Source organism: Triticum aestivum, chromosome 3B (genome assembly GCF_018294505.1).
Source record: "Triticum aestivum cultivar Chinese Spring chromosome 3B, IWGSC CS RefSeq v2.1, whole genome shotgun sequence".
NCBI lineage: Eukaryota > Viridiplantae > Streptophyta > Magnoliopsida > Poales > Poaceae > Triticum > Triticum aestivum.
This window is the reverse complement of record NC_057801.1, coordinates 707853764-707877725: the sequence shown is the minus strand read 5'-3', so window position 1 is coordinate 707877725 and position 23962 is coordinate 707853764.

Genomic DNA, 23962 nt, shown 5'->3' with positions numbered 1-23962 from the left:
GAATTCCAAAAAAGTTCATGAGATTGAAAAATATTTGCTGATTTGAATAATGTTCACGAATTCAAAAAAAACACAAAATTCAAAATATTTCATGAACTAAAAATAAATCAAATAGTGGACTAATGTTCATGAATTTAAAAATATTTCATGAAATTTATTTGTTTTGCAAATTTTAAAAATAAAAAGGAAGAAAAAAATTAACGGAAAACCCCAAAAAGGATAAAAAGAATTAAAAACAACCCAGAAGCTTCCCAAAATCGGCAGGGAAGCTCCCAAAAACTTCGCAAAACTACTCCAAGAGAACATGTAGTGGCCCTTGATGCACCGGCCAACACTCGAGATCACTTAGGCGATCACATTAGTAAGTATTACGACGAACGATACATATCAATTGCGTCGATGGCTTGGCGCGGAGGCTCGATCTAATCAATGAGTAAACCCAAGCTATAGTTGCAATCGCGTCGCCACACGCGGCTCAAGGCCCGACGGCCTAGTAGCAACCAATGCTCTAGGTTGTGTGTCTAGTTTCCATAGAGGTTTTTTTTTTCAAATTTTTAAACCGATTTTGTGAAAATAAAAAATTCAAAAAAAAGTCTGCAAATTTCAAAATGTTCATGGAATCGAATTTTTTAAATTTTAAAAAAGTTCATGAGTTTTTTTGTGGATTTAATTGATGTTCACGAATTTTAAAAAAATCAAAAATTTGAAGATGTTCACGAATTTGAACACTGTTCATGAAATTCACAAAAAACTTGTAAATTTGAAAATTAAAAAATTAAAAAATGGATGAAAAAGAAGTAGAATTAAAATAGACTGAAAAACGCAGATGAAAACGTTAAAAAAATAGTAGGAAAAAAATAACTAGTCTGAAAGCTTTTCAAACCGGTTTGGAAGCTTTCGGAAACTTCACAAAACTGCTCCACAAGAACACTTGCATCCTTTGATAGGTCAGCCCATGACCGAGATCAAGTGGGCGGTCACAACGATACGTATCGCAACAGAATATACATATCAACTGCGCTTTTCTGTGAACCAATCTGTGATTGGATGGTTAGAGGGACAGTGGTATCCTCAGCCCAGCAAGGTTCAAGTTTCGATGCTCGCATTATTTCTGGATTTATTTCAGGATTTTCAGCGATGCATTTTCTGTGGGAGGAGACGTTTTCGTCGATGACAAGACATCTACTGTGACTTCGTAAATCTCAACATGATATGCCGGTTCGGTCTCTCGAAGGTGCTCATAGGGATAGGGTGTGCGTGTGTGCGTTTATAGAGGTGAGTGTATGCGCGTATGTATGAGCGCTTGCGTCCGTATTTTGTTAAAAAAAATTATAGGTACATCCCTTCTTTTTGTAAGGAAACACTGGTATCTGGCATCTTCGGGAGCGCATGTGTCTCGCTCCTTCAAGGACGTCCAAATGGGCCAACCCATAATCACGCGGGAACAAGTGCATCCGTTTTTGTCTGTTCTTTTCTTTCTTTGTTTATATTTCCAAACTATTATGAAATATATATTCCAAAAAACCACAATGTAAACAAATTTACTAAAAATAAATGTGAATTTGAAAATGATGACCCAGTGTAAAGTTTTGGTTAATGAAATTTCAAAAAATATTGATGTCATTCAAAACAAAAACTTCGTGACATTTCAAATGTTCACAAGTTTCCAAAACAAATATGCATAACATTTAAAAATATGTACATTTTTTAAAGTTGTTATACGAGTTTTAAAAGATGTACATTTCATTTGAAAAATGTTCAAGCGTTTTGACACTATGTTTAAGACATTCCAAAAAAATTGATACAATGTAAAACAATTTTTCACATAGTTTTTGTTTCATTACAAAAGTATTCATCACCGTTTGAAAAATATTTCAACATGTATTTAAGAATTAAACATATATATTTTTCTTAAACATGTATATTAAAAAAATTTAATCATTTATTTGATTCCTTTATATTTTCAAAAATGCTAAATATGTATTTTAAAAACGTTAAATTGGTATTAACAACATTTTAGATGTATAAAAAATCAGAATCTGTATGAAAAAGTAGACACCAAAAAATAAATTTTAAAATACTGCATTTAAATACTTCTGAAAGTGTATAACAAATATTCCTGGTATAAACAAAAAGTATACAATGTGTATAAAAAATAGATGTGTGATGAAAAAAAAGGAGAAAAACTAAAGAGATCCAGTGAAAACCAAAGAAAGAGAAGAGAAAAACCTGAAGAAAAGATAAAAGAAAAGGAGAAACCATAGGAACCCATGAAAATTCTGAACACCAAAAATGAAGAAAACAGAGAAGAAGAAGAAATTACGCAGAGGTAGCTGCAGTACTGGGTCGGCTCACTAGTGTCTCAAAAGAGGCGAGCCACGGCTATGTTTCGCAGCAAGCAAGACATAGCTGCCGCGGGTATCTTCCGCCCTGGAAAACAAACTGATCAGGGGGATATAGTCGAGAACAACTAACTAACGAGTGATCGTTCAGGAGACCCGCAAAGGGTCAACTGGGGTGGGCTGAGAGCGCGCCAGTGGCGGTCTCAGCCGCCGCCACATGTCGCGCTCTGGGCGCTCCATCCGTTTTTTGTTTTTTATTTTTCCACACGCGTTTTCGGCTTTTTATCCAGTTTTTTCAGTCTTTCTTAACTTTTCGACAAGAAAAAAATATCGAAAACAATTGCATGAAAAAATGTGTTTCTTTTTGCTTCCGTGAGAGGTATGTTTTCCTTTCGCGAGTGCCTCTCGAAACGAAAAAAAAAGTGTGAGAGGTACGGATTTGCTTCCGCGCGAGGCACGACCGTGCTTCGCGGAAATGAAAAAACGTGTTTTTCCCTTCTGCGAGATGAACGGCTGTGCCTCTCGGAAACGGAAGAAAAAAATTGCTTCTTTTTTTTCATTTAACAAGAGGCACGAGTTTGTTTCTCGTGGAGCCACAGTTTTATTTCAGCGAAGGGCACAACCGTGCCTTTTTTCGAAAAGGAAAAAAACTGCTCCCGATTTGATTTTTTTCGTCCCTTTTTCATAAAAAAAGTTCATAAAACCTGTCAACATGGGATCTAGTTTTGATGATCTCGACGTGAGGAATCCAACAATGAAAATGGTTCAAAATTTGGACGCACAATTCAAGAGATAGAACATTTTGAATAAACGAATTTACGAAAAAAAATTCCCAAATTACGATAAGTGACGCACATGCAGTGCACCACTTGTCGCAACCTGGAGAGGTGGGAGTGACATTTATAAAGAGTGCTCCTTAGTGATTTGTGATGAATTTGGCCTAGTAACAAAAACTACAAGGAGCTATGTGGACCGATGGCCCAGTAGCGGGGAGCGCTCAGGTCAGTTCGCCTAGTTTTCAGAGTTTTTTTTAATATTCTTTAACCCTTTCTAAACCGGATTTAAAGAAGACAAAATACACAATTTTAAAAAATATTAATGAATATGGGAAAATTGTTGATGAATTTCAAAAAGTTCATAAAATTGAAACATGATTTTGAAAAGCTATTCATGTACTCAAAAAGTGTTCATGAATTCTAAAAATGTTTGCAAATTCCAAAAAATATTCAGGAGATCGAAAAATGTTTGTGGATTTGAATAATGTTCACAAATTCAAAAAAAACTTCACACAGTGAAAAAATTTGCAAAGTTAAAAAAACTCAGAAATTTGAATAATACTCATGAATTTAAATATATTTCATGAAATTCAAAAAATCACGTACTTAGAAAGTATTCGTGAAACTTGATGAAAACTGCAAATTATAAATGATAGAAAAGGATAAAAAAATTAAAACAAGAAAACACGCAACAAGAAACGATAAAACCTGAGAGAAAACCCCAGCCCGAAAGCTTCCCATAATCAGCTGGATGATCCAGGAAACTTCGCAAAACTGCTCCAAGAGAACGCTTAATAGTTCTTGATGGGTCGTACACGCTTGAGATCGCGTTGGTGATCACACTATGGAAACCAGACGCATAGCCCAGAGCGCTGCTCGCTACAAAGCCATCGGTCCATGTAGAGCCGCGTGTTCACCTACATGAGTGACGCGGTCACAACTATCGCTTGGGCTTACTGGTCGATTCGATCGAGCCTCCACGCCAAGCCCTCTGCGCAATTGATATGTATTGTGATCTTAAGCTGAAGAAAAGCAGTGAAAACCAAAGAAAGAGAAATAGGACAAAAATTCCGAAGAAAAAGAAAAAAACAAAGAAAACGATGCAAACAATGAACACCAAAAAAGAAGAACACGGAGGAGGAGGAGAAGAAGAAGAAGAAGAAATAAAGCAGAGGCAGCTACAGTAATGAGCTGGCTCACTAGCGTCACGTAAGAGGCGAGCCAGAGCTATGTTTGGCGGTAAGCGACACATAGCTCCCGCGCGTATATTCCGCCCTGGTAAACAAACCCAATAGTGGGATATAGTCTGGATATCGCCCTGCAACAGAAATTCTGCAATGAGCTAAATTAGGACTACTACTGATTTTCTCCAATTTCTCCAAAAACAAATACTGATTTTCTAAAAAAAAGGCTAAATTAGTACTGTATAAGAGCATCTCCAGCCGCGCCCCCAACAAGCCCCCCAGACCCTTTTTTGTCACCGGCGTCTAAAAGTCGGCCCAGTAGCACCCCCGGAAGCCCACTTTTCGCCGGTTAGGACCGAATTTGACGCCGGCAGACCTAGGCCGAACCCGGCGCGCTGGGAGACGCCCCGGGCGGCGGGGGAAACATTGTTGGCGCGAAAACCTGGTGGGCCCGCCGAGTCAACGACCGAGCGCGTTCGCTGTCCTCATCGCCTTGGTTTTCCCGCAGTAATGAATGTCAAGGCTGCCGAGCTGCCGCGCCGGTCTGCCTGCAATTGATGCCTCATGAGCGGCGCAGCGACGCGTTGTTGGGAAACAAAGCATGCAACTTCAAAAAAAAATCCTACGCTCATGCAAAATCTATCTAGGAGATGCATAGAAATGAGAGGGGAAGAGTATGTCCATGTACCCTCGTAGACCGAAAGCGGAAGCGTTTGCTTAACGCGGTTGATGTAGTCGAACGTCTTCTCGTTCCGACCGATCGAGTACCGACGTACGGCACCTCTGAATTCTACACACGTTCAGCGCGATGACGTCCCTCGAGCTCGTGATCCAGCAGAGGGTCGAAGGAGTACATGAGTTCGGTCAGCACAATGACGTGGTGACGCTGATGGTGATGTGATCTGTGCAGGGCTTCGTCTAAGCACCGCGAGAATATGACCAGAGGCGTAAACTGTGGAGGGGGCGTCACACACGGCTAGAAAACAATTGATGTGTATCCTCGGTGCCCCCTCCCCCCCGTATATAAAGGAGGGTGTCGGCGTCCTGGATTCGGGGGTATCCAGCCCTGCCTGCCTGCGGCCCACCACATGGCTTCATCGACGGCCTAGTACGGCCCAGCTTCAACACCAACACCGCAAGACCCTCGTGAGGGGCCAAGCCTCGCGAGGCGGACGACGCCGAGACCCCCGAAGGAAGTGGCCTCCTCAGGAGGGCTCCTGAGGGGCGGAGAGTTCTATGCAAGCTACCTCATGAGGCTCAGCTGACGTGAGCCATGACGACCAAGGTCAGGCGGGCGCAGAGCGCAGGTTTCCTCTTCGGTGCAAGGGAGGCAAGCCACAGGCGCGGAGTCCCAAGGAATCAGCCGAAGGTTTCCATTCTGGTGCAACAAGACCAAGACCGCCAGGACGGCAGGACGGAGGTCATCACCGAGCCCAGCGCTGCGTCACGACCAGAGGCTTTTCGCAGGCGAAGACTACCTTTGTCAGGATAGACTGTACTACTTGTCCCTTTTCAAATCCCATCGTTGTGGAATCCCTTCCCGCTCATATTTGGGAAGAGGACCAAGGCCACTATATATAGGACCTAGCCACCACCATAGAGAGGGACCGAGATTAGAACAAGTAGAGCACCACACCAGCTCAAGAACACCTCACCTCCTCAGGCTTGTTCATCCACTGTACTAGTTCATCCATAGCCCCTCGAGGCAATCCACCACACCACACTGGATTAGGGTATTACACCACAATGGTGGCCCAAACCAGTATACATCTCTGTGTCTTTGTGTCTCTTTGAGCTGGACGCGCTAGGCTAAGAGGATCGCGAGTAAGCAGGCTGGACAGGTTGAGATCTCCGCACACACCCCAGAGTTCAAACGTCTTAAGGGTTGCCGGATCCCTAAATCCGACATTTGGCGTGCCAGGTAGGGGTGCGTCAAATCTTCTCTTTCGTCGACCAATCCTCCGCCGCTCCACCGACGCCATGGCCGACACCCGAGAGCCCACGTCGAGCACTGGGTCGTCCAGACCTCCTCGGCAGCACCCACCGGCGAAGAAGACCTTCACTCCGCCCTGCTCACGGCCCGCGTTCCGCCGGGGGCGACCGACCGTGGGGGCGCGTGACGCATCTTTCTCCACTGGCGTCGCGCCACAGCCGCGTGATCTGCAAACTATGCTGCAACAACCACTCTGCACTCGCGCAGGGAACAAGCAAACATGCGGGCGGCGGTCATCATGGCCCGAGAGCTCCTGCGGTGTAGGCTGCTTGAGAGCGGTCGCGACGCCTTGCTGGAACGGGTCGCCGAGCTGCTGAATGCGGCATCCAGGGGGGCAACGCTGTTCTGCACCCTTCCCACGTCGCAGGCGGTGGTGGGGCGCACGCTCATCCTCGACACAACCGCATGCCCCCTCTTAGGGGTCACGGAGAGCCTCTTGACGCCACCAGGGGCCACGCTGGAGTGCCAGCGCCTGGCCAACAGGACCATAGGATGGCAGAAGGGAGCGGGAACATTAGGCGGTCAGGCGGCACCCCAGGTGCAAATAGCCCGGAAGCCTACGTCCCCGTCGCGATGGATCCAAGGCACGCGCTAGGAGAGGGCCCTAGCCGATCCCCCACGTCAGGCTAGGCACTGGACATACACGAGGCCGAGCTCTCCTTCGAACCACCACCAAGCCCTACTGACGTCCCCAACAGCGGCAGCCTCTGGGTACAGTTAACGTCGTAGGGGCATGCTTACACTGACCATGGATCGCAGGTAAACCAAGACGCGGCGACCACCAAGACCCTCAGGACGGCGGACCCTCCTCAGGAGCGCGAAGGACGTTGGGAGCAGCGTGAGGGAAGCCCAGCAGCGGGGCCTTCCCCGTGCTGCACGGAGCAGGATCCAGCCTGGAGGTAGGTTCCCTGCCGGGGAAGGCGCGGGCGAGCCCTTCTCCTCGGCGGGGGGCCTACGGTCATCGAGGATGCCGCCAACGCCCCCTTGGCCCCTTGGTCTTGTCCTGGTTTCCGGTTTCCCCAATGGTGGTCCGGGGTGGCGCACGGCGGGGTCCTCGTCGGGCGACGTGAAGCAAGGCCCCGGCCTGTGAAGGTCTCCGCTCATGACACTCTCATGTAATAATGAGTGGGGTTGTACACGCCCCCGAGTCTCCTGAGTGCCGCCCTGGGGCCTCACAGGGGCTCCCACCCATGTCCTAGTGGAAGCACCATGCCCCGCGCTGGCCGTCGACACTGTCCCTAATGACTATGCCCAGCCAATGGAAGCACTTAGCTCCGCGCTGGTGAGAAGACCGAAGACTGAACACTGAAGACTAGCTAGGCGCCGGACGCGGACGTCTGCTTTTGCCTCCTTTTTGTATTTGGTGGCCGACTTTTTGCAGCAGTTGTCTTTCGTGCGTTTATAAAAATGGGGGGAGTTTTCTCGTTTCATGATGCTCTCTTGCTTTCAGCTCTTGCATTCTTTGTGGAAACTCATCACCGCTACCCTGCCCTCGAGCGCCTCGCGAGCGGGGGCTGGGTACAGTGTACGCGCTGGTACCGATCGCTCCCCCTAGGGGCTTGAAGGTGCGGCCGCCCCGCGTGCCCACCTCGTCATAGTTTAGTAGTTGGCTCCTCACGAGGCACTCCACGGCAGGCCAGCAGGCCCCTCGAGAGGTACAGAGCCTCGCGAGCCCGCAGCAGGCTCACCTCAGGAGAAGGGGCCCGGCCGCGATGCCAGGACCCACGCAAGACCCCCGAAACCCAAGATAAGTCATAAACAACTACCTTACTCAGCGGCTCACAGCCCCGCGGGGCCCCGCTCCGGATGTCACTTCAAAAGCATTTAGCGATCTTACACATCATAAGAGGCACCCCCTTTTCAAAATGCTCTCACAAGAGTATGTCTGAGTTTTTGTTATATAGGTTAAATCAAAAGAAACATGGGCCTAGCTGGATGCGCCTTCTTCATCACTCCCATCCACGCTGCTTGTGCTGAAGCTGCCATCATCCTCGTCAACACCACCCGCGCCAGCTCCTTTGGCCGTGAGCACGACTGTGTAGTCCTCAGGAGTCAACTCCTTCACCAAAGCATCCACATGACCATCCACCCACTTGGCAAGCTTGTCCTGGGTGGCCGCGAGCACGAGGGCTAGCACGGTGCCGAAATCAAAGTGGGAGTGAAGGTTCAGGAGGTTGCTGAAGATGCGCGAGAGCGCGTGCCCAAGGAGGCCCCGGCTCCTCTCCTCAACAAGCTGGCGGGCTTTTGCGGCCTGATCCTCCAGGCGGGTCACGATATCAGTAAAGAAGCGGAGATGGCTGGCATAGTCATTCTCGTGCGGGTGAGGAGCGCTCTCATCACAAATGGCACCCAAGGCGTTGTTGGCTCTGATGCGCAGACCTTGGAGCATGGAGCCGTGCTCGCGCTCCAGTGTCAGGCGGCGGCACTTTTCACTCGAAGCCTTCTCCAGGAGGGAGGCGGTGTCTTCGGCTTGCTTCTGGAGAGAGGATATCTCGGCGCGGGCAGAATCCAGGGCAGATTTGGAGGAAGCCAGGGCCCCCAGGTAGCGCTCTCACGCTGCTCTACAGCCTGCAGCTCGATCTTTAGGACGGAGGTCCGGTGAGGGAGTCCTGGATAAGGGGGTATCCGGACTGCCAAACTATATACTTTGACCGGACTGTTGGACTATGAAGATACAAGACAGAAGACTTCGTCCCGTGTCCGGATGTGACTCTCCTTGGCGTGGAAGGCAAGCTTTGTGATTCGGATATAGATCTCCTCCTCTGTAAACCGACTCTATGTAACCCTAACCCCCTCTGGTGTCTATATAAACCGGAGGGTTTAGTCCGTAGGACACAACAACAACAATCATACCATAGGCTAGCTTCTAGGGTTTAGCCTCTCCGATCTCGTGGTAGATCAACTCTTGTAATACTCATATCATCAAGATCAATCAAGCAGGAAGTAGGGTTTTACCTCCATCGAGAGGGCCCGAACCTGGGTAAACATCGTGTCCCCTGCCTCCTGTTACCATTAGTCTTAGACGCACAGTTCGGGACCCCCTACCCGAGATCCGCCGGTTTTAACACCGACATTGGTGCTTTCATTGAGAGTTCCTCTGTGTCATTGCTGTAAGGCTAGATGGCTTCTCCAACCTTCAACCACGCTGCCCTGGGTGAGACTTTTCTCCCCGGACAGATCTTCGTGTTCGGCGGCTTCGCACTGCGGGTCTACTTGCTTGGCCATCTGGAGCAGATCGATAGCTACGCCCCTGGCCATCAGGTCAGGTTTGGAAACCTAAACTACACCGCCGACATCCGCGGAGACTTGATCTTCGATGGGTTCGGGCCCGTGTCAAGTGCGCCGAACAATCACGACGAGCATGACCTAGATTTGTAGTCGGACAGTATTCGAAACATCGCACCTGCTTCAGCTCCAGACTTCATTCCAGAGCAGGCTGTGCCTCCCGAGGACGGGTGGATGGACCCCGCCCCGGAGGCCGCATTCTCATCGGTGTTGGAGCCGAACACAGACTCCTTTCCTCAGGAAATCTATACCTCCGGACCCCGGACTCATCTCCGGTAGTGTGTTCCGGACCGCGCGCATCCGTGCCCATCGAATCTAATTGGGCTCCAGTCATGGAGTTCACCGTCGCGGATATCTTTCAGCACTCACCTTTTGGAGACGTGCTGAATTCATTAAGGTCTCTCTCTTTGTCAGGAGACTCCTGGCCGAACTATGTCTGGCTCAAGTGGGAAGCTGGCGACGAAGAAATTCGTTACACACCCACCACCCACTTAATAGCCACGGTCAATGACTTAATCGATGTGCTTAACTTCGACCCCGAAGACATCAATGATATAGACGATAATGCGGGAGAAGAATAGGAACCACCACCCACAGGGCGCTGGACTGCCACCTCTTCATATGATATATATATGGTGGATACTCCCAAAGAAAACAATGGCGATGAGGCAACGGGAGATAACCCCTCGGGGAAAAAAGCAAAACATGGGCGTCATCGGCGCCGCTCCAAGCCTCGCCACAACAATACCGGCACTGGAGAAGAAAATCCAGATGGCGCCGAAGAGGAATATGATCCTGATCAACCCACCTTTGAGCAAGCCGAACAGGAACACGGGCAGGCTAGCCCAGACGAACAGGCGACGTACGGATACTTGGAGAACGATAACTATATGCCTCCCTCCGAAGACGAGGTGAGCCTCGGTGACGACGAATTCGGCGTACCAGAGGATCCGATAGAGCAGGAGTGCTTCAAGCGCAGGCTTATAGCCACTGCAAGAAGCCTGAAAAAGAAGCAGCAGCAGCTCCAAGCGGACCAAGATTTGCTCGCAGATAGATGGACCGAAGTCCTGGCGCCCGAAGAATATGGACTCGAATCCCTAAGCAGGGGATACCCAAAGCATAAACCGCTAGAAGAAGAGGCCGAATAGCCTGAACTTCCAGCACAAGATGAGGCCGACCGACCACCACGTGGCCGGGATAAAACGGCATGTCAGGCCGGACACCAGCCCGCACCCCCACGCCGGTTCACCACGGCCCGGGGCAATACGCAGGACCTGCGAGATATACTGGAAAACAATGCAGGACAACCAAGATCGATCTATGGATCACGAGGGCGCGCCACAACTCAGGACACCGATCGTCACGCCGGATACAATACTGATCAATCCGTCCAGGCCGGACATTACCGACCAGACCTAATCGGACTACTCCGCGACATAGCCCGGCACAGAGGCGCTGCACACCCCCTCTGCTTCACTGACGAAGTAATGGAACATGAATTCCCAGAAGGGTTTAAACCCGTCAACATCGAGTCATACGATGGCACAACAGACCCCGCGGTGTGGATCGAGGATTTTCATTCATATGGCCCGCGGTGACGACCTACATGCCATCAAGTACCTCCCACTCAAGCTTAAAGGGCCAGCCAGACACTGGCTGAATAGCCTGCCAGCAAACTCTATTGGTAGCTGGGAAAACCTTGAGGACGCATTCCTCGGTAACTTCCAAGGTACCTATGTGCGACCACCGGATGCTGATGACTTAAGTCACATTACCCAACAGCCCGGAGAGTCAGCCAGGAAATTCTGGACTCGGTTCCTAACTAAAAAGAACCAAATTGTCGACTGTCCGGACGCCGAGGCCTTAGCGGCCTTTAAGCATAATATCCGTGACGAGTGGCTTGCCCGACACCTCGGCCAAGAAAAACCGAAGACCATGGCGGCACTCACGACACTAATGACCCGCTTTTGCGCGGGTGAGGACAGTTGGCTGGCTCGCAGCAACACCGTGCCAGGGAACCCTGGCACCTCAGAAACCCGTGACAACAACGGAAAGCCACGGCGCAACAGACACAAGCATCAAAACAACGGCGACAATGCGGAGGATACGTCAGTCAATGCCGGATTCAGCAACTCCAAATCCAGTCAGCGGAAGAAGGCATTCAAAAGAAACAACCCGGGATGGTCCAGTTTGGACCGCATACTCGACCGCTCGTGCCAGATTCACGGCACCCCCGATAAACCAGCTGAAAGGATCGATATGGTTGACTAGAGGGGGGGGGGTGAATAGGCAACTAACAATTTTTAGACTTTTCTTTAACAATTTAAACCTTGCAGTGAAATAGGTTGTCTAGATGTGCAACTACGTGGACAACCTATATGATGCAAAGACAATAAGCACACAAGCAAGCAATGGATATAGCACAAGTAAGCTTGCAAAAGTAAAGGGATAAGATAACCAAGAGTGGAGCCGGTGGAGACGAGGATGTGTTACCGAAGTTCCTTCCTTTTAAAGGGAAGTACGTCTCCGTTAGAGGGGTGTGGAGGCACAATGCTCCCCAAGAAGCCACTAGGGCCACCGTAATCTCCTCACGCCCTCACACAATGCGAGATGCCGTGATTCCACTATTGGAGCCCTTGAAGGCGGCAACCGGACCTTTACAAACAAGATTGGGGCAATCTCCACAACACTTGGAGGCTCCCAACAATACCGCGAAGCTTCACCACGATGGAGTATGGCTTCGAGGTGACCTCAATCGTCTAGGGTGCTCAACACCCAAGAGTAACAAGATCCGCTAGGGATAAGTGGGGGGAATCAAATATCCTGTGGTGGAAGTGTAGATCGGGCCCTTGTCACCCAATCCCGAGCAAATCAACAAGTTTGATTGGCTAGGGAGAGAGATCGAGCAAAAATGGAGCTTGGAGCAACAATGGAGCTTAGAGAGAGAAGAGGTAGTCAACTAGAGGTAGAAGACACCCCTTATATAGTCGTGGAAAAAATCCAACCGTTATCCACATGTTCAGCCCGCGACACACGGTACTACCGCTCCAGGGGCGCGGTACTACCGTGAGGCTGTGCGGTACTACCGTGGCTGACCACAGTACTACCGCGACAGCAGCACAGGCCAGAACTAGCCTGACAAGGGGGAAGTACTACCGCTTGCGCGGTACTACCGCACCCACTTGCGGTACTACCGCAAGGCAGGAATGTCACGGCCTGGGAAGGGCGCGGATGAAATAAATTACATTCGTGCCTACTTCTGCTGAAACTGAGGTGGTACAAAAATCCGACGCGGTACTACCGCTCGCGAGGCGCGGTACTACCGTTGCGGGCGCGGATGTAAAAAATTACATCCGCGCCTACTACCGTGACACTGCGGTACTAGGTAGGAGGGCCACGGTACTACGACTCCTAGGGAGCGGTACTTTCGTGGGCCCCCGCGGTACTACCGCGCTGGACGAGCGGTACTACCATGGAGGGAGCGGATGTAAAAAATTACATCCGCCCCTACTACCGCACCGGAGCGGCACAAGGCATGGGAGCCGCGGTACTACCGCTCCAGATGAGCGGTGCTACCATGACACACAGCGGTACTACCGCTTGTACTTGCGGTACTACCGCAAGTACAGCAGTAGTCGTCAGATTTCTGCACAACCAAGATAACAAAGGGAAGCTCCAAAATGCAGGGAAAGGAGGAACAAGTGTACGTGTTGATTCCACCCAAACCTTTTCGACGCGGACCCCCTCTTAATAGTACGGCTCTCCTACGACTCAAATCCACCAAAGAGAAACGTAGAACAACGCCGACTTCAATAGTCTCCGAGGGGCACCGAATCGTCTCGTGCCTAGTGATGAAGTATCTGAGAAACTCAAGGCACACGATTAGTCCGCAAATGCATTGTCATCAATCACCAAAACACCTGAGGGATAAATATGCCCTTACAATCTCCCCCTTTTTGGTGGATTGATGACAACACGGGATTTCCATATAGATACGATAATTTAGAGCAAGGGCAAACCCCGCCTCTCTAAAATATAGACGGGCTCCCCCTAGATGTGTGCACTTTAGATGAATGCTTTGGACTACATAGCACACAGACTAGGATCAACACTCCCCCTATATTTTAAAGACCATGGCATGATAAAAAGCATAGCATAGCATAAAGATAGCACAATATAACACAAGCTCGCTAGGATAGATAGAGTGCATATGTCTTACACCATACGAAGTAAAGCTACCGAGGTTCAAACGAGAAAGCAGCAAACACACGACACAAAGCAGCAAACACACGACACACTCGCAAATCCCTACACTCTCTCCCCCTTTGGCATCGAGACGCCAAAAAGGCAGAGAGGACACCTACACACAAGAGGTGGCTCAAACAGAGAACTCGTCCCAAGCCTCTCCGTTGGTCTCCTCAGCAGCAGGGATGGTCTCCTCGACATCCTCCTCAGACTCAGTCCACCTGTAGCCCTGCTTCTCCATCCACTCGGCCTCTGGAGTGATGTGCTCCTCAGACCCGCCAGACACTGCCTCACCATAGAGCTGCAAGATCTTGTTGTCCTGGCGACGACTCTCCTTGGACGCCACGTGAGTCCTGTACTGCCCCTTGGCTTGCATGCAGAAAAGAGTCTTCATCTTGTCCTTCAGCTTCTTGGCCCATGATGGCATAGTGGCACTCTGGGAAGGCCTAGCAGCACGGCCCTCAGCAACATCCTCGGCGCCAGCATCCTCCTCATCAACAGCAGCCCTAACAGCAGTCGCCTCGGCACGAGTAGTGGTGTTGGCCCAGTTGGATTTGATACGCGGGCAGATGGGCTCATGGCGAACCCAGTCTGGAGCAAGAAACTCCTCATCAGGGAACATCTTCTCCCAAGTCTTCGAAATCAGCAGAAACACATAGGGCCCATAGATAGGCACCTTGCGGTTGAACACTGCAAACCGGAGCTCACACCACATGATGTGTGAGACATCAAGTGGCTGAGACTGAGACGAACGAGCCTCCTCGCAAATGAGCATCATGTCCGCCATATAGGCATGAACCTTGTCTTTGTCACCGATGCGAGGGAACAAGGAGTTGCGGAAGATGCGATACATGATATCCAGAAAAGAGTTGAGCACCAAAGTTGTCTTGCCATTAGCGAGCGCCTTCTCAACCATGAATGGTGCAAGCCTGTCCTTGTTGGCAGACTCAACATTGGCATGGGGGCGAACACCCACTGGAGAGTTGAGCCCATCATCAGGAACCTGGAGAAGATCCATGAACTCCTTCCAGGTAGCAGACAACTTACGGCCATTGGTCATCCAGGTCATCCTCTGTTCCTCATCGGAGTGAAAGTATACTGAGGCAAAGAACTGACAGATAAGCTTAGGGTCATAGTCGAGGTGGAAGGTTAACACATGCTCAATGCTAAACTGCTCCACCAAGTCCAGAGCCTCTCCAAAGTAGTCACGGAACCTGTCCTTCCTCATGTGATGCATATCAATCCACTTCACCTCCACATAGGTATTCTGCTTGTTCTTGATGACATCCAGATAGATGTTGGTCTGTTGCTTGTTCCAGAACAGCTCACAGCCTCTGACAGTGGAACGCGGGTGCACATAAGGGTGAAGCTGCCTGAGACAGACATAATCAGCTTGGGCTATCTCATCCATGCCCTTAGCGGGCTCCTTGTGCTTGCTAGCTGAGTGCTTGACATTTCGCTTGGAGGCAGACGAGCCCTCTGGTACTTCACCTGGGTTGCGCAGACGTTTGGAGCCAGTGTCACGACTGGGGTTGGACCAGCGAGAGCCACCACCTGAGACACACACGCAAAACACCAAAGACGCGAAAATATCAATGCAAAGGCCACGAAAAAGCACAAGAAACACATAGAAGGCATACGAGAAAGTTGGCATGCGATAGATGAGAGCCACGGTAGAACTGCCACTGTCGGCGGTACTAAAATATTAGTACCGCTCCAAACACGATAGTACCGTGCGAGGTCACGGTAGTACCGTGATTGGAGCGGAAGTAGAATGTTAGTACCGCACAGAGCGCGGTAGTACCATGCAGGCGGTAGTACCGCGCCATGCGGGCGGTAGTACCGCGTCGTGTCAGATCTAACTGGTGATTTGAATCTGAAGAGAACCGCGAAACAATGGCGGTGCTACGGTGATCAGATCTAGCGCAAGACAACAATACAAGTATAAATCCTATGCAATACCACGCTCCTTCATCCTACTCTTGCAGAGATTAAGCCTAAGAATCTCAAGAACACACAAGCCTCCCCCAAAACCTAGAAACACCAAACACCAACAACACGGAGAGGGAGTTGGGGAAAAACCTTGGTCCATAGAAAGAGCACGTGGTGGGGAATGATCCCACCGGTCGGAATCACGGGAGGGCAGCCGGTGGAGGAGATCCGGCGACGAACACCGGCTCCGTTCTTGAGCGAGGGAGAGAAGGAGACGACGTGGGAAAGGACTGCGAATGGGTATGGGGAGTTAGAACTCCCCTGCCCGTCCTTATCCCCACGCGCTCGAACCGGCGCGGTAGTACCGCGTATCATCGCGGTAGTACCGCTCGAGCGGAAGTACCGCGCCAGGCGGTAGTACTGCTCATCCAGGCGGTAGTAAAAAATTACTGCCGCGTGGTGACGGTAGTACCGTGCTCCCATAAGTGGTAGTACCGTGGCTGGCTGCGGTAGTGCCGTATCTGGCTGCGGTAGTGCCGTAGCTGGCCGCGGTAGTACCGTGAGCTCAAGGCACCGCAAGTTTCAAAACGAGAAGAAAAAAGCCTTTGCACGGAACCTTTTCACACACACGAGACCGCAAGAGCAAGAGGTAGAGAGACACCAAGAAACTACCAAGAGACAAAGCCTCTCGAGGAGAGACGGCGATGGCCGAAGCCACCTATGTTTGAGTTGGATGGTATGGCACCGCGAAGAATTATCCTTGGGCCCATGACCAAAACTCGTCTTTGAAGCACAAGTACCATCAAAAATGTCTAATGTGAAAGAGGTGATCTCTTTATGCATGATGGGGGGAGGGAGAGTTCATCGAGAGAACAACACTCCCCCTATGTCTATGCCTACACCTAAACTAGACAACACGATGAGTGTGGTGGGGGGCGTACGGGTTCAAGTCACATTGCTCAAATTAATGATATTTAGCTCATGCCTTAACTCGCGAAATCTTGCTTCATCCAAGGGCTTCGTGAAAATATCTGCAAGGTTATCATGAGTGTTGACATACTTGAGCTTGATCTCCCCTCGCCTAATGTGATCCCGGATGAAGTGATACCGAATCTCAATGTGCTTCGTCTTGAAGTGTTGTACCGAGTTGAGAGAAATCTTGATGGCACTTTCATTATCACACCAAAGAGGCACTTTGTCACAAATGACACCGTACTCCTTTAAAGTTTGCCTCATCCATAGGAGTTGAACACACCAACTACCGGCCACCACATACTCCGCTTCGATGGACGAGAGAGACACACAACTTTGCTTCTTGGAAGACCAACTTACCAAAGAGCAACCAAGAAATTGGCACCCTCCGGAAGTGGACTTCCTATCCGCTTTGTCCCCCGCCCAATCGGAATCCGTGAAACCTTCAAGCTTGAAATTTGCTCCACTTGGGTACCATAAGCCAAAGTTTGGGGTATGAGCCAAATATCGAAAGATTCGCTTGACCACCACATAGTGACTTTCCTTTGGTGCGGCTTGAAACCGTGCACACATCCCCACACTCAACATGACATCCGGTCTAGATGCACAAAGGTAAAGCAAGGAGCCAATCATGGAGTGATATACCTTTTGATCCACCGCTTTACCATTGGGATCGATGTCAAGTTGGCACTTGGTAGGCATTGGTGTAGAAGCCGGCTTGACATCACTTAGCTTGAATCTTTTAAGCATGTCTTGAGTGTATTTGGCTTGGTTGATGAAGGTTCCTTCTCTTCTTTGTTTGATGTCAAAGCCAAGGAAGAACTTCAACTCTCCCATCGAAGACATCTTGAACTTGGAGGTCATGAGAGCGGCAAATTCCTCATTGAAAGCTTTGTTAGGGGAACCAAAGATAATATCATCAACATATAGTTGGCATACAAACAACTCCCCTTTGACCTTCTTAGTAAAAAGAGTGGGATCGATTTGTCCTACTTCAAATCCACGATCTTGTAACAACTCGGTAAGGTGGTCATACCACGCACGTGGGGCTTGTTTAAGGCCATAGAGTGCCTTATCGAGTTGATACACATGATCCAGGAAGTAGGGGTCCTCGAACCCGGGGGGTTGCTTGACATAAACCAACTCATTAATGGGACCATTAAGAAAAGCACTTTTCACATCCATTTGTTGCAACTTAAAGTTGTGATGGGAAGCATAAGCAATCAACAAACGAATGGATTCAAGACGAGCAACGGGAGCAAAGGTTTCACCGTAGTCGATACCCTCGACTTGGGAGTAGCCTTGTGCTACCAATCTTGCCTTGTTGCGAATGATGTTCCCATGAGCATCGTGCTTGTTCTTGAAGACCCACTTTGTTCTAATGACGTTGTGGTTCCCCGAAGGTCTTGGCACCAATCTCCACACCTTGTTGTATTCGAAGTTGTTGAGTTCTTCATGCATGGCATTGAGCTAATCCGAGTCTTCGAGCGCCTCATAGACCTTTTGGGGTTCAACACAAGAGACAAACGCATGATGTTTACAATAGTTAGCTAATTGTCTACAAGTTCTTACCCCCTTTCTTAGGCTTCCAACCACGTTTTCCATGAGATGGCCTTGGGTGGTGAGTTTGGAAGCAAACTTCGCGGCACGACGCTCTAATTCCTCCTCGGGAGTGGAAGGAGGAAGGTTAACTTGATCATCTTGAGCGCCGTCTTGAGCTTGCTCATGATCTTGAACTTGCTCGAGGGGGAGAACTTGACCTTGGGCATCATTTAGAGGTTCACCACCATCTTGAGGTTGATCTTGCCCTTGGTCTTGTTCATGAGGGTGAGGGCCTTCACTTTGTTCTTCGGAAGTGTGTGAGTCTTGGGGAGGTGATGGCTCCACTTGAGTGGAGCATTGTCCTTCTCCTTCGGCCACAAGGGGTTCCTCAATGGGTAGGATATGACCAATACCCATTCTTCTTATGGCTTGGGGAGGAATTTCATCACCTACATCACAAGTACCACTTTGCTCCACTTGGGAGCCATTATTTTCATCAAACTCTACGTTACACGTCTCCTCAATGAGTCTGTTGGACTTGTTGAGAACACGGTAAGCATGAGAGTTTGTAGCATAACCAACAAATATGCCCTCATGAGCTCTAGCTTCGAATTTAGACAAACAAACACCTTTCTTGAGAATGAAACACTTACACACGAACACCCGGAAGTACTTGAGATTGGGCTTGTTCCCGGTGAGTATCTCATACGGAGTCTTGTTCAAGCCTTTGCGGAGATAGAGCCGATTGGATGCATGACAAGCTGTGTTGATGGCTTTGGCCCAGAAGTTGTATGGAGACTTGAGCTCCGCCATCATGGTCCTTGCCGCATCCATCAACGTCTGGTTCTTCCTCTCCGCAACACCATTTTGTTGAGGGGTATATGGTGCAGAATATTGATGCTTGATCCCTTCATCACTAAGAAACTCATCCAAGGTGTAGTTCTTGAACTCGGTGCCGTTGTCACTTCTTATTGTCAAGATCTTTGCATTGTGTTGACGTTGAGCTTCATTTGCAAAGTCGATGACAGTTTGTTGAGTCTCACTCTTCCTCTTGAAGAAGTATACCCAAGTGTATCTTGAATAATCATCCACTATCACCAAGCAATACTTTCTACCCCCAAGACTATCAAAGGATGGGGCCCCAAAGAGGTCCATGTGCAGGAGCTCCAAGGGTCTCTTCGAATAGATGATAGTCCAAGGGTCTCAATGGGCTCAACATCAATTCATCTAGGTTTCCTTTTTAAAAGGAATTCCATAGTTAAGTGAACAAGTGATAGCATTGGTCAGACCCAAAAGATATAATGGTGTATGCTCGAGGGATCAACCACGAGTAGGACAACATTACGAATATCGTTGGTTCTGGTCTGATTGGATGATAGCCCATACTCCAATCAAAGGTTGGATAAGAATGATAGGTCCATTAACTGATCACAGGGACCAATCGATGAAGATATCATCTTTCTTCAACACACACTACACAAGAATATCCCTTTGGAACGAACTAAGTCAGGCAAGCTTTTACCTTCCAACTCTCCAGGTTGTTGTCTAGCTTAACCAACTAGCTCAGGGGTATCCAACACGGATTCTTGGAGAAAGGGTGGTTTACAGGATAAACTAACTTGATCACGAGCTCAACATAACAGTCAGGTGACAACCCGGTAACACTTCCAAGAAGATATTTGGAAAGTCACGAACCACCGGTATGTTAGTAAGCTCGAGAACAATCTTGCTTTTTGAGGCAAGACGATATGATCAACAGAGCGAAGATTTAAATAATCCTAACTCATCGATCGAGGAGTGCACCGAGAAATAAGGACTAGGTAGCACAATCAACCTTAGGGTGACGATTCAATAATCAACACGCTAAGAATGAGGTTATCGTCCATTTAACTACCAAGCAATGGAGTTGCTAGCAGTATTGATTTCACACATCACGATTCACCTGTCGGCATTCCGGTTGCGACAACACGGAACCGAGGGATGAATAATGATGGCGAGAAGTATCACTACATCAAGAATTCACAAGAGCCGGTGCAATCCTCATGAAAATCCTGACATAAAGACGGTAATACTTCAGGGTAGAACAGAATCAAAAGCTGGGCTGGCGTTTTGATCTGCGGAGCACAATTGCTTTGACCCAATCCTAGATATGGATGAGGTACTGGAGTTTGTTTCTCCTAGTCATTCTGCGATAGAATGGCTTGACGGACCACAAGAGTAATAGGCATCGATGAAAGAATGCACGCATACTCTTGACTATCAATTGATAGGCGAGGGTCGGAAACAACTAGGATGGGACAACTCAAAAGAACATATGATTTTCTGAGTTGTGGATGCATGGATTAGCATGTTGAACAAAGTTCAACATATTTCTTCCAGATAACCCATGCAGAAAGGTAGAACTGGCAGAGCCACAATATATAATGGAGAACTCATCAAGAATAATCCTGTTGTGATATTTCAGTTCAACGAGGAACTTCTGCCATGAGTAGTTCATGGTATTTGGAAGAAGAAGATACCACGGACTTCAAGGACTATCGCAAAGGTTACTAATAACCTAAAGGAACGAGCAAAACTATCAACATGAAGCAAGTAGGGTGAATCTCGGGTTCAAAACCCAGGGATAGAATACCTACTACTAAATGGCATCACGGGATGCTTTCGATAATGACGGCCAGAGTCATCACACTGGAACATAAATCATGGCTAGACCACTAGATGATCCCCTAAGACACCTAGGGTCATAATAATATCTCCAACATATATGTCAAGGTAACGGAGTACCTCAACTCACTGATTAGTGTGGTTAATCTGGCCCATGGGAACATTGAAACGGGAAGAAAGGATTTGCAAATGCATCAGACTACTTAGAAACCTGGGATGACTCGGACAGCATAACGGCTGTAAATGCTCAGAAAAGATTTGAGACATTCACAAAAATGGTGGCATAACCACTCAGAAGCACAATATCAAGGTTCCGAGATCAACAATTAACATACGGAAGTAGTAGGAACTGAACTGAGACTTGAATCAACAATCTTATAAGTCTACGGATTAGTAACACGTGATCCTAATAGAAAGAAGAGATAGCCTAGTTCTTAATCCCCGTAGAAGAGAAGATGATGACTCAGATCAGAAGGCCATGAGGTATAAGGAGTAAAAAGAGCCTTACGTTCCATCCCACAATCAATTCCCCTACATATAACTAAAGAATTTCTAGACTCAACATCGACCAGTTTGGCTTGGTAATCCTACAGGCAGTCAAGCTCTGATACCAACGCTGTCAGGACCCCGACTCAATGCCACATCGATCTAGCATGTAACACCTCATATCACTTTGCGGCCTCACGCACGGTATTCCCACGGGTGTCGCCTTACCTTAGCCCGGGACCGTTTGCGCCTTTTGGCACACGTATATGACAGTGTCGCTAGCATCCATATGATAAGGAGCCCGGGCTGACATGGCTAGTCGTAAACCCAAAGTGGCACAGACTTACAGGGACAGGCATCCATGACCCAGCATCGAACGTGTCGGTCATCAGCGAGTGAATCCAGGCTGTAGCACTGGGCTAGCAGGACTCCGGTGAACCGGGCTGTAGCGGGCTAACAGGACTCCGGTATTCATCGCGTGACATTTCCCCGAAGGGACAGACACAGGAACGAAGAAGGACACATGCCGGCCAGCCTAAGTGTTCCGGAGCAGTAGCAAGCTACCATGGCTCGGTGGAAACACTAGGAGACATTTCCCGGTAAGAGAGGCTACTAAAGATAAACAACTAGATGGTCAGATCCCACACATACCAAGCATTTCAATAACATACACACAATATGCTCGATATGTGCAAATACAACATGGCATCACAACATGACTCTACGACTCAAGTAATTTATTCAATAGGCTCCGAGGAGCGAGATATTACAAACATGGGTCTCATGACCCAACAATCAGAGCATACAAGTCAAAGCACAAGCGGAAGCTATCATGTCTGAGTACAGACATCTATAAATGAAAAAGGCTGAGAAGCCTGACTATCTACCAGATCCTGCCGAGGGCACAAGATCGTAGCTGAGGTAACAAGCTAAACGTCGAAGTCCACGCGGAACTACTAGTGAGACTGAAGTCTCTCTGCAAAAACATAAAATAGGCAAACGTGAGTACAAATGTACCCAGCAAGACTTACATCAGAACTATCTACATATGCATCATTATCAACAAGGGGATGGTGGGGTTTAACTGCAGCAAGCCAGCTTTGACTCGGTGGCTATCCTGAACTACGACTGCAAGTAACTCTTTTGAGGTGGCGCACACGAGTCCACATATTCACCATATCAATACACCACTATGGATCCGCTCCCGTCTCCCTACGAGAACGCCATCCATAGCACTCACGCTTATCTTGCGTATTTTAGAGTATCCACTTTCACTTGTCTATGAACTGATATAAGCAACCCAGAAGTCCTTTTCCGCGGACACGGCTATTCGAATAGATGATGTTAACCCTGCAGGGGTGTACTTCTTCATACATGTTTTCACCACTTACCGCCGTTTACACGACATGTACTCGGCAACCTTCAAGCGGAAGCCCAACGTGGGTGTCGGCCACGACCTACCTAAACACTCAAGTCTCTAGTCCAGGTTTATCGCCTATTCGGGTTCCATCCATGAGGAGATCCGGCCGGAGTTTCGCTCACAGCCCCAAACGATGTGAACAGGGTTCCCGAGACACCAAACGGGCGCCCGGTACACCGTGCCACGTGCCTACCGCATCACAGCCCACCCCTACGGTCAGCGCTGCCCACGGCCTCCAGCATACTACAAACACCAGAAACTACTTGCAACTCCTGGACAGAGGACAAGGGTGATCAAGAAGCCGAGAGGGTCCATTGGTTTCGGGCCCAATGCGTGGTAGTAGCTGAATCATGGATCACAAACACAGAACTCAGTTCCTGAGGACGGCTGCAATGAGACAACCCACCATGTACTCCTACATGGCCTCTCACCGCTACCTTTACCAAATCGTGTTCACACACTTAGCTCACACACAGTAGGACATGTTCACACGCCTCTGATTCATCCCCGATGAATCAGACCTGACTCAACTCTAAGCAGTAGCAGGCATGACAAACAAGCATGAATGAGTAGGCACATCAGGGCTCAAACAACTCCTACTCATGCTAGTGGGTTTCATCTATTTACTGTGGCAATGACAGGTCATGCAAAGGATAAAGGGGTTCAGCTACCGCAGCAAGTAACAGATGAATCGGTGTTGTCCTAATGCAGTAAAAGAGAGCAGGAGCGAGAGAGTAGGATTGTATCGGAATGAACAAGGGGGTTTTGCTTGCCTGGCACTTCTGAAGATAGCATTGAGTCTTCATCAGTGTCAACGATCACATCATCGGTATCACGTCTATCGAGAGGGGACAAATACCGGCAACACAGAAGGGAACACAATCAATGCAATGCACAATATGATGCATGATCATGACATGGCAAAATGAATGTGTTTTGGGCTAATGCAACTAGCAACAGATTAAATGAAGTTGGTTTGAATACAAGATTCAAATTCAAACTCCATATGTGATTATTCAAATGCCATTTAATTGATTTGTGCTAAACAGCAGCTATAAGTTGTTCTAACATGCATGAAAATGGTACAGATGGATTCCTTGAATTTTTCTGATAATTTTTCA